The sequence below is a fragment of the Musca autumnalis genome, unplaced genomic scaffold (genome assembly GCF_047663935.1).
Source record: "Musca autumnalis isolate F117 unplaced genomic scaffold, ASM4766393v1 scaffold_2, whole genome shotgun sequence".
Taxonomy (NCBI): domain Eukaryota; kingdom Metazoa; phylum Arthropoda; class Insecta; order Diptera; family Muscidae; genus Musca; species Musca autumnalis.
In genome coordinates, this window is record NW_027411755.1 from 2,135,583 (window position 1) to 2,147,129 (window position 11,547).

Consider the following 11,547-nt stretch of genomic DNA (forward strand, 5'->3'; position numbering starts at 1 on the left):
CAAATACCTCAAATCGGGCGAAAATATATATGAGAGTTGTATCCAAATCTGAACCGATTTCAATATAATTTGGCAAACATATTTCTAGACCGAATCCTGTCACACGTTTCAAATTTCATCGAAATTGGACAGAATTTGCATGTTTGTTGCATCAAATACCTCAAATCGGGCGAAATAATATATGGGAGCTATATCCAAATCTGAACCGATTTCAAAATAACTTGGCTAACTTATTTCCAGTCCGAATTCCGCCACATATTCTAAATATCATCATAATTGGACAGCATTTTCGTGTTTGGTCCATCAATTACTCGAAATCGGGCGAACATATAAATGAGCCGATATCAACCAAATTTGGCAGATTAGTTTCTAGGCCGATTATAAACATCTGCACGAAATTTTGGAGGTCTAGCTTGCCCACGTGATTTTTTGCCTCAAAAACATGTCATCGGCCCCATCGTGCAATGCTTTGCCATGTCATTCTCACCAACGACGTTATTATCATTAAGACGAGAGTTATAATAACGTTGGTTGCGATTTCGAGTCTCCGACAACATCAAGCCTATTGTAAATAATTAATCTTATATACATATTTAGAAAAATGTGTATTAATAAAAACACAAAATTCATCTCTATTGGGTGTTCAAATGCTGATGAAAACATGGGATCTTTCACGACTTGCTTTGCATGGGTTTAAATGCTGATGAAATGATCGGATCTTTCACGACTTTCTTTGCATTGGTTCGAATGCTAATGAAAATATCGGATCTTTCACGACTTCGTTTGAACCAATGTAAAAGATGCCATGAAATCACGTCATCGCATGGAACCAATTCCTTCAAATTTTGCTGGGGTGTTTTCTGTTTTTTTTTTTTTTTTTTTTAAGGAAATGCTGCTTTTTAGTAAATTAAATGCCCAATACATTTTAAAATTGCAATATTATAATTGAATCAAAAAGGTGGATGGAAATATTTTATTTGACAAGGAAGAAATCGCATTTAATATTGGTAATTACATCAATACATTTTTCATATACATACATGTGTATATTTGAAATATGGATGTACCTATTTATTACACTATATAATCATTCGATTTCCTGCTGATGATTTCAACTTTGAGGAAAATGTGTTTTATTTCACAACTAAGGAGAAGCGTTCAACTATGTTCTATATCTTTTTTTCTTTTTAAAAGTGTGACTTTTTATAAAATATTTCATTCAGTTCTTCTTTTATTAAAGTCTTTTATGTATTTCTTTAAAAAATTGTATGTACCTATGTGTCTGTTGTTGCTTTTGCCTTTCAATTGACTGCAAACAAATATATGTTTGCTGTTTGTTTGGGACATATGTTGAAGAGGCCTTTTTATACCCTCAGCCTTTAGGCTAAAGAGGGTATTTACACTTTGATACGACCAAAAATGTGCCTCATCGAAATAATGGTTTTAGACCCCAAGTATGTTTGTACGATATCCGTTTCAGACAATTTTGAGTAGATCTAGCAATGTCCGTCCGTCTGTCTGTCTGTCTGTCCGTCTGTCTGTCTGTCTGGCTGGCTGGTGCGCACGATAACTCTCGAACGGATCAATCGATTCGGTTCAAATTTTTGGTATCGAAATATTTTGTCCAGATTCGATTTAAGTTCGAAGATGGGCCGTATAGGTCCACTCCTTCAGGTACCTCCCCCACAAATGTTCAAAAATTGTCGCAAAATTTGTGCGCACAATAACTCTTGTAGGGAATAACCGATTTGGTCCATACTTTGCACATCGTGTAATTTCTACCAAACTTAGATGAGGTTCTAATATGGACTCAATCGGTCCACTCCTTCGGGTACCTCCCACACAAAATTTCGGAAAAGTTCGGTTTAGGACCTGGTCTCGAATCTCTTTGATTTTTGTTTACGCAAGTTGTATTCGCTGTCCTTTATACGATGCTGTAAGTTTCATTAAGGGCAAGTCCATACTTCCTGAGAAAATAGCCTGAAAGTTACAAAAAACCCTATGACACCGTTTGTAGTGGTTGGAGCGCAAGATAACTCTCGAACGGATCTGCCGATTCGGTCCAAAATTTGGCTTTCGTAATATTTTGTCCAAACTTAATTCAAGTTCAAAGATGGATTATATCGGTCCACTCCTTCCGGTACCTCCCCCACAAAAGTTCGAAAATGTTCGGAAAATTTGTGCGAACGATAACTCTTGAAGGAAGTAAACGACTTGGTCCATACTTTGCACATTATGAAATTTCTACCAGACTTAGATGAGGTTCCAATATGGACTCAATCGGAAAACTCCTTCGAGTACCTCCCACACAAAATTTCGGAAAAGTTCAGTTTAGGACCTGCTCTCGAATCGCCTTGGCTTTTATTGTAACATCTTGTATTCACTCTCCCCTATACGAAGGTACAAGTCCATACTTCCTGAAAAATAGCCTGAAAGTTGAAAAACAAACCCTATGACACCATGTTCATGGGTGGAAGCGCAAGATAATTCTCGAACGGAAATTCCGATTCCGGCCAAAATTTGGCCTTCGTAATATTGTTTCCAAACTTAGTTTAAGTTCGTAGATAAGCCATATCGGCCCACTCCTGCAGGTACCTACCCCACAAAAGTTCAAAAATATTCGGAAAAATTGGATAAGTTCACTTTAAGACCTGCTATTGAATCACTTTGATTTTTGTTGAAGCAACTTACATTCGCTGCCTCAATTACGATGGTAAAATTTGTTTCAGGGGCAAGTCCATACTTCTTTAGAAAACAGCCCGAAGGGTGTAAAAACCCCCTATGGCATCCCCATGGTCTATGTCGGTCCATTCCTTTAAGTACCTTTACCGCAAAATTTTTGAACTTTAATCCTAATCAACATGTTTGTCGGTTCATACGACCAAAATTTACACAAGGTGTTTGTGAAAAACGTGTTTCAACTTGCACAGGCTGAGGGTATATCTCTGTTGGCAAAGCCGACTGATACTTTTTTACTTGTTTTCCTCCGTGTATGATCCCGAATAGAAAACTTTATTTCGAAATACATACAATGACATTGAATTCGTCATTTAACTAGTAATGTTTTTTTTTTGTTGTAAACTGCCGGTAAATTTAGTCATTTATACAATAATCGTCCATAATTCACCGATCACAAACAAAGCTGCAAACTGAAGTCGCATTTATAATTCTTAATTAATGTGTCTACAGCAGTTATATTTCAAAATAGTGTGGTTTAGTTACACACACACTCGCAATATTCATTCACAAACACACATTAGAATGTTAAATATAGTTTTGCCGAGTAAACAAAAACCTATTTGCATTCAACAAAACAAGCAAAAGAATCGGCAAGTTTTTCCAAAGTTTTGCATGTGTTTTGGCGTATTCCTCTACCTCGATCACAGCTACCCCGCGGTTACAATAATAACAGGACCTCATTCAATAGTGCAGTGTTCTGTGGTTTTGTCTCTGCAGCATGTCGACGAGTTTTAGGTCTCGCCATTTGGTTGTCATACAATGCTGACTTATAGCTTTTGCCATTAGCGTAACAACAGTGGCAAACTTTTTGCGTTTTATACAACTTAATTTCAACATTTTGTCTGGGAATGTTGCAGTATGTCTTAGTGGATGAAAGAGAGCGTGTGTGTTTGTAAGGAAACTTAACGCCATTACAAAAAGAACAATTGTGACTGTTAGCATTTACACCTAATTAGCCTTCTACCATACATAAATCTTCCTCTCGAACATAATCCGAAACTCCAGCTGTAGCCTGGTGGCATTACAATGCAGCGTCATTGTCATCATCACCATTGTGTCACAGCGATTCCTTGGAGCGAGCAACCAAGACAATGCAAATCATCATTGTTTTATCCCCGAAGCAAAATTGGTGCGATGTTAAGTATACAAAGATCCTCTTTGCATCTCCTTCCCCCCTTGCCGTCGTTCTAGAACTTATTCACATACATTCAATACAACAAAGAGGCATATCCTACCAGGGCTGCGGTGTCGGTGTCTATGAGTAAGAGTCGAGCTATTCCGCTGGTGTAAGAGTCTGAGTCGATTTTTAGCTTTTACAAAAAAATAAGGATGTGTAATTTTTAGAGGACTTTTGGAAACAAATTTCCTTTGGTGAGGAGGCTCTAACAGATGGTCGTAGTTAGAATCTGGAACGTTGATTTTACACAGCGTGGAATGGAAATCAAGTTTTTAATTAATTGAATTAATCGAAATAAAATGACCTAAGGAGTTTGTATTGAAAAAGCGAAATACCACACACCCAACCAATATGCTACGATTGTTTCGCTGTGGGATAGTCAGCTCATCAGGCATATCAGATGTGAATAATGGTTAGAAGACTAAAGTGGAGTTTTGATAACTTCCATTTATACGGAAAAAAATTAGTCGTAAATGAATTTTGGTTGGAGTCGTGGTCTGGTCAGAAATGACTCAACTCTGTAGCCCTGGCCACAACTGAAAATATTATGTTGTTGTTCACTCGTTAGTGACGTCAAATGTTGCTGTTACCGTTGATGATGGCGCTGCCTGTCTGTTGTCTGCTATGTATAAAATACCAAGTTTGCATTCTTATTGTTGTTGTTTCCGTTCTTGATGTACAGTTGAAGATCCAATATTATATTTCCTTTGGTGGAGAGAAGTTCAGCACCAAAAATTATCCTTAATTTACACTTGAAATTTCTTGGCGGCGTTTGTCTTTTGTCTGCCAATTGTATTAGCTTACTAATTAGCTTCCAGCTACACAAAGGATAATGCTGCTAATTCGTATGTCATGTACACAGATACATAAAAGCGCACACATGTTACGGCATCTACTACGGTAATTGAACAAAAGCAGAAGGTACATTTCAGTTGTCGTGGAAATAATAATACTTACAGTACAGAGATGCCATCAATAAATTTTTAGAGTGAGACATTATTAAGATTTTGTTGCTAGTCAAATTGATTTTCAAATTTCATAGAATAAAAATATTCAATATAAGGGGTATGGATAAACAAATAAACAACAAATATAATCTGTATTTTAAAGATATCCAATATCCACATGGCCAAAAACTGCATACTAAAGTTTAAAATAAAGCTAAAAGTCTTTTGCCATAATCGAATATCTTGATTTAAAACACAACAACATCTATATCGTTAACAACAAAACTGTCCTTTAATTGTAGTTACAATGTTGGCCTTTTTCTTATTCTTACTATGATTCTTGTCAATTTCAACAGATTTAAAATGTTGCTCAGTTCGCTTATCTGTCTTAGCTTCAAAGCCGGAAGTAACTAAATCTCTGCACATTTTGTTGGAAAGAGCAAAAGAAACAAAACAAACATACAAACATTATATTAAGAGAGATTGTCAACAGGAAATAGCTGCAAAGCTTTTTGTTGTAATACACACACACACATTCAAAACACTAGAAGCAAAAACAGTTCTAAATGTGGAAAGGCTTAACGAATGACACGAAGTGAAATTGAATTAGAAAAAGTACAAGAAAGAGGGAAAACAAAATATAGAATAGGATGAAGACGCTAGTGTTGAAAGTGACTAAGTGACATCATAAAAATACTCACGAAGCAGGTGTCACACGGGGTCGTAACGACTAATTAACTTTTGCAGCTAACTCACGAAGAGTTAGTGTTAATGGTAAATTGAAATTTGACAACGGTTTGCAAATACAGTTAATAAGTTTCTCAAACTATAAAGGGTCTAAAGCAAAAACCAATGGTCTAATATTTTCTACGCTTTAAAGTAAATATAGTCCCGGTGGATGCCTTTCATTTTCCTGGGTGAATTGGTAAACTTTAAATTTTAGACTAATATTCAGAACTCATTAAAAATGACATGACATGATTTGTTGAGCAAACATTTTTGTAATGATGAAATGTCAATACACACTATGCAAAAGTGGACAGTGGAATGCAATGGTTCAAATTCTATATTTTTTATAATTAGCCGTAGATGGTCTGTAATCCCCATTTCTTAAATGGAAGATTTTCTGTATATAAAGAATCGCAACGGTTGTAGCTGGTCCGTTTCCAATAAGCGACTCTGGGAACCGTTATGTCTTAGTGGTCATGGATTACATCCAGGGTTTCGGAGTCGGAGTCTAGCAAATTTTGCTGGAGTCGGAGTGGTGAAAAAAAGCTCGACTCCGGGCTAAATTCTTTTTTTCTAAATTTATCAACAGATTTTCTTTTGTTTTTATATGGTAAAGAGATGAACAATAATACATTTTGGGAATAGTTTATTAATTTTATAAGAAAACTATGAGGAAACGTGTAAGCAAAGGCTTTATTATAATTATTTTTCGGTCCATTTGATCCACTTAATTTTTGCAAAAATTATAAAGTTCCATAATAATATAATTAGAATTACACCGTTTGCGTAACTGTTCAAGCTGAATCGATTTCTAAACAACCGTCACATTTATGGCAAAACTAATTACACTTTGAAACACTGGTTTTAGATCTCACTTATTTACAACTTCACTATAATGTGGAAAGTGTATTACAAATTTGTTTTGACCAAAATCCACGTAACACTGCGAAATAGTCGTCCTAGACCTCCTTTTAGTATACCAATTTTAATTTATTTTTTATTTTAAGCATACTCCAGGCAAAATTAAAGGCCGATCGTCACGAAATTTTGTATGGTGGTCGGGTTCCGATATGAATACAAATACATACAGTAGCTCCCCAACAAAATGTTCGATGCCAAAGATGCTATTCAATAATGGGTGCAAGTGATCTGGCATTAGGGTGTCCAAAACCGAAACCGGTTAACCGGTTAACCGGTTTTGAGTTACAAAACCGAAACCGGTTTTTGGCAAAAACGTCATTTTCGGTTAACCGAAAAAACCGGTTATTTGTGTCGGTTAACCGGTTTTAAAAAAATAATAATATTTTTAATATTAAATGAAATTTGTATTCTTGAAAGTAAATTAAACTTAACTAACACATGGAACGGTCCATGTTGTATATGTCAGATACCTTTAAATTTGAAAAATATTTTGTGTAAAACGTATAGCTGTGCCAATCTAGTTCAACTGAAAGATCTATGAAACAACTGCGTATACGTAATATCACAAGGTAGTTTGAATGACGTTACTCATACGTTTTTGAATTAGTACTGTAAACTAAGAACTTGTCGAATTTAAGGTTGTAAAGGGTAACGATAAAAACTGCATGTTTGATTCCGGCACGATAATTTGAGGTTCTCAACGCATGTGTGAGAATCCAGGCTCAACAAAATGTAAACTTTATTCTTTTGGTACACAATTTTATATACATATGTAAGGGTTTTTACTATTCTTACTATTCAGTCTTAATTTTGCTGTCCTCACTTCGATGTTGAATGTCAAATAACAGGGATATTATGAGATAATTATATAATAACGAAGTCGTTATACTTAATTTACACCTTCCCGCACATTTTGAATCAAATATTTATAAATTGTGAGCCATTTTGTACCTATTTTACAAAACCGGTTTAAACCGGTTAACCGGTTTTGAAAATTTTTGAAAACCGAAAACCGGTTTTTGAAAAAGTTGAAAATTTCGGTTAACCGAAAACCGTTTTGTTTGGAAAAACCGTTTTTTTGGACACCCTATCTGGCATGTCATCTTTTTAGCATCTTCATCGATGAATTTTATATGAGCGTGGACCCCAAAAGATGCTATTCATTTTTGGATCCAAAGCATTGCATTTACACCAATGCTTTGGCATGTCATTTTCACCAATGCTTTGGCATGTCATTTCCACCAATGCATTGGCATGTCATTTTCACCAACCCTTTGCAATGACATTATCATTATGATGAGATTTTTAAAGGTTTGTACGGTGATTTCGAGTCGTTGTGGAGTCTCCGACAACATCAAGCCTATTGTAAATAATTAATCTGATATATTTAGAAAAATGTGTATAAATAAAAACACAAAATTCATCTCTATTGGATCGATGGAATGGGTTCAAATGCTGATGAAAAGATCGGATCTTTCACGACTTCCTTTGCATTGGTTCAAATGCTAATGTAAAGATCGGATCTTTCACGACTTCGTTTGAACAAATGCAAAAGATTCCATGAAATAACGTCATCGCATGGAACCCCTTCCTTCAAATTTTGCTGGGTCACAATGAAACTGAACCATATTCATTACCAAAATGTTTTGAATTTAAAATATATTAAAAGATTTTAATTAATTTAATTAATCGAGCTTTATGACGAAGTCCTACACACACATCAACCGCTATGCGACGATCGTTTCGTTAACTGGTTAGGTTAACATCCAAGCAAAATGTTCGATGCCAAAGATGCTATTCAATCATAGGTGAAAGTGATCTGGAATGTCATCTTTTTAGCATCTTCATCGATGAATTTTATATGAGCGTGGACCCCAAAAGATGCTATTAATTTTTGGATCCAAAGCATGTCATTTACACCAATGCTTTGACATGTAATTTCCACAAATGCTTTGACATGTCATTTTCACCAACCCTTTGCAATCACATTATCATAACGAAGAGAGTTTTAACAACGTTGGTTGTGATTTCGAGTCTCCAACAACATCAAGTCTATTGTAAATAATTAATCTTATATATTTAGAAAAAAATGTATAAATAAAAACACAAAATTCATCTCTATTGGATCGATGGAATGCGTTCAAATGCTGATGAAAAGATCGGATCTTTCACGACTTCCTATTTATGGGTTCAAATGCTGATGAAAAGATCGTATCTTTCACGACTTCCTTTGCATTGGTTCAAATGCTAATAAAAAGATCGGATCTTTCACGACTTCGTTTGATCCAATGCAAAAGATGCCATGAAATCACGTCATCGCATGGAACCCCTTCCTTCAAATTTTGCTGGGATCCTCACGCGTATTAGATGTTGTTGTTGCTAGACAATTTTCGCCATTTGGAGACCCTATTTATACATTCAATATTGCAAATTTGCATTTTTGAATTTCAAATTGAAGCTTTTTATTTCCAAGGACGAGTCATTTATCCCTCTTCTTAATTAAATTAAATAAAATCTCACAAATATATTAAAAATTTATTTTAAAAATCTAACTTTTCTAAGTTTGTTCGATAAGAACTACTGCTACTGCACTTCGATCCAAATATGTTACCCACATCATATCTTTGTTATATGGGAAGATATATACGAAAACTAATAATAGAGATATTTAACAGAGGTGAACCAATTTAATGAAACCTCAATTTTGTTACTATCGAACGTTCCATAGGATGACATCGATTTTAAGAGATATGTTGCATATTAGACATGGTACCAATGTTTTTGCTATAGTTGTTAAAGACTTTTATTGAAAAAAGGAAACACTATCGGTCTAATTCTTGGATCTTTACTGAAGTTAGGTGTTTGAAAACTTAACATATTATTTTACAGAGTTTCGGAGGCGAAGTCTAGCAATTTTGTTGGAGTCGGAGTCTGAGTCGAAAAAAATAACTCGACTCCGATTCCGAAGAGACAAGGCAAGGAGCCCCGTTTTAAAGAATCGCAACGGTTGTAGCTGATCCGTTTCCAATAAGCGACTCTGGGAACCGTTATGTCTTAGTGGTCATGGATTACATCCAGGGTTTCGGAGTCGGAGTCTAGCGTCGTGAAAAAAAGCTCAACTCCGGGCAAAATTCTTTTTTTTTTCTAAATTTATGAAAAGAATTTTTTTGTTTTTATATGGTAGAGAGGTGAACATTAATAAATTTTGGGAATAATTTATTAATTTTATAATCGTCGGGTACGCGTTCTTCCTGCCAGATGGTGCTAACTAGCTGATGCGTACACCTTATCAGCGCGTCGCCTCCGGTTTTAAACAGCTCGGCTGGTAAGCCATCGGCTCCTGCTGCTTTATTATTCTTCAGCCGGTTTATTGCTGTTTTTACCTCATCTTGGCCGGGTGGTATACATTCTATACCATCTTCTGGGATTGGATCTGTGGTATCATCGTCTTCGCTACTATTGGATACCAGGAATGTTCCTTCCATATACTGAGCACGCTATCTGTATCTGTTACCAGATTACCTTGCTGGTCTCTACAGGAGGATGTGCCTGTACCAAAGCCATCTGTTTGATGTTTCACTCTTTGGTAGAATTTTCGGACTTCATTCATGTACAGGAGACATCTCGATTTTGTTCACACTCCCGCTTTTCCATTTCTCCCTTTTCACGTTTCTCTTCTCTCCTTTTCTCCCGATATCTCTCTGGTGCGCTACGCGTTGCTACTGATTGTAAAGTAGCTCTATATGCAGCAGTTTTCTCTTCGGTAGCAGCACGACACTCCTGGTCATACCATGAATTTCATTGTGGAGGTCTCTGGAATCCAAGTATGGATTTTGCGGCTGTTTGCATGGAGTGGGCGATATTTTGCCATTGTGTTATTATGTTATCGGGACAAGAAGTGCTCGCGTTAAGCAATTGAGTGGAATTTGCTGTGGCTATCTGTTGTGTTTGCAGCCTATCGATGTCCAACTTCCGCGTTGTGTCTGTTCGTGCTTTATTTGTAACGTTTAGACGGGAACGTACCTTTGCTGCAACAAGGTAGTGGTCCGAATCAATGTTTGCCCCTCGGAACGATCGTACATCCAACATGCTGGATGGATGTCTTCCATCTATCACAACATGATCAATTTGATTACTTGTTCTTTGATATGGAGACAGCCAGGTGCCCTTATGAATATCGAGATGATTAAATCTGGTACTGCTAACTACCATGTTTTTTGCAGCTGCAAAGTCTATCAGCCTCATACCATTGTCAGATGTTTCACTGTGGAGACTGAATTTCCCGACTGTTGGGCCAAAGATATTCTCCTTTCCAATTTTGGCATTAAAATCGCCTAGAATGATTTTAATGTCATGGGCAGGGCAACGGTCATATGTTTCTTCTAAGCGCTCGTAAAATATATCTTTGGTCTGTTCGTCCTTTTCTTCAGTGGGAGCATGAGCGCAAATAAAGCTGATGTTGAAGAATTTAGCTTTTATTCGAATTGCAGCAAGTCTTTCATTCACTGGGGTAAAGCTGGATACCAGATGTTTTAGTCTCCGACTAACTACGAATCCGCAACCAAACTCATGCTTTACGTCATGTCAGCTATAATACAGTGCATCACCTTTAGGTGTTGTTGTGACGCCTTTTCCAATCCATCGTATTTCCTGTATGGCAGTAATATCTGCCTTGTATTTCTCCAGTACGTCTGCCAATGCGAAGACTACACCTTCTCTATAAAGAGTGCGAACATTCCAGGTGCAGATTCGCAGATCATGGTCCTTAGAACGTTTGCGAGGTTCGTCAACTTTAGAGGGGTTTGTTTTTCTTTTCTTTCGTTTTTTTCATAGTAGGCTGTTTTTTCTAGGGGAGGGTTACTAACCCGACGCCCAAACCCAAGTTTTTAACGTTCTTATGGGTGAACGCGCGGCACATGTTAGCTCACTACCTTTAACGGGTGTTAAAGGCAGTTCCCCAAGTTACACCACGGGGAGGTCAGTGTCCACTTGAGATGAAAGAGGGACCAAGATAAATCCTGGGCTTTGCCATGT